Source organism: Anomalospiza imberbis, chromosome 4, assembly GCF_031753505.1.
Source record: "Anomalospiza imberbis isolate Cuckoo-Finch-1a 21T00152 chromosome 4, ASM3175350v1, whole genome shotgun sequence".
NCBI classification, from domain to species: Eukaryota; Metazoa; Chordata; class Aves; order Passeriformes; family Viduidae; genus Anomalospiza; species Anomalospiza imberbis.
In genome coordinates, this window is record NC_089684.1 from 15,654,619 (window position 1) to 15,655,541 (window position 923).

Consider the following 923-nt stretch of genomic DNA (forward strand, 5'->3'; position numbering starts at 1 on the left):
TCTCTGGGCAACATGTTACAGTATCTCACTAGCCTCATGGTAAAAAAATTTCTTCCTAACATCTGACTAAACCTGTCCCCTTTCAGTTTAAAACCATTGCTCCTCGTCCTGTCACTGTCTGGCTGCAAAGGCCCTCTCTCTCTCCTTTTTATAGGCACAAAGTTAATTCTTCATGCAGCTGAACAACCCCAAGTTTCTCATCCTGTCTTCAAGGAGAGGTACTCCATACCTCTGACCATCTCTGTGGCCCTCCTCTGGACACTCTCTAACAGGTCCAGTTGCTTCTTGTGTTGAAGACCCTAGACCTGGACACAGTATTGCAGGTGGGGTCTCACAAGGGAGTTTCATTCAGTCTGTATAGCTCTACTGCTAAAAGGGCTACAGACACGGGTCACATGCAGAAGTCACCATTTGCTGTGGCCTTTGTCAGGGGAGTCAGAGCACCGGGAAATCACTGAGAGCACAAAAGCACTGCTAGGACTGACCAGAGTGGCAGCTCAGGTGAACATGGGAGACGTCTGTGTACAGACATGCTGCAACGAAGACAGCATATCACTAATAACAGACTTGAGAGACATGCCAGAAGACTTACAGTAACATACTTAATTTTAAAATGCAAAGGTGTTATTTTGCAATGGTTTTACAAACTTGTTCAAAGCTTTGTGCTGGCACTTTATATGATTTTTGCACTTGAAACAGGTACAACCATCTCTAGTAGATTTCCCTGACAGGTAAAAAAAGATGAATGAGTAAAGAAAATGAATTACAGAGAGGCATCAGGCCAGCATGTGCTTGAAAAATCCAGGGATAGCTGGGCTGCTGTAACCTCTGCTTTCATTTCTAAGGTAAGACACACGCACTATGTAATGTACTATGATACATGTACTATGTAAACAAGTCTTTATTTTGATCCATATTAACAC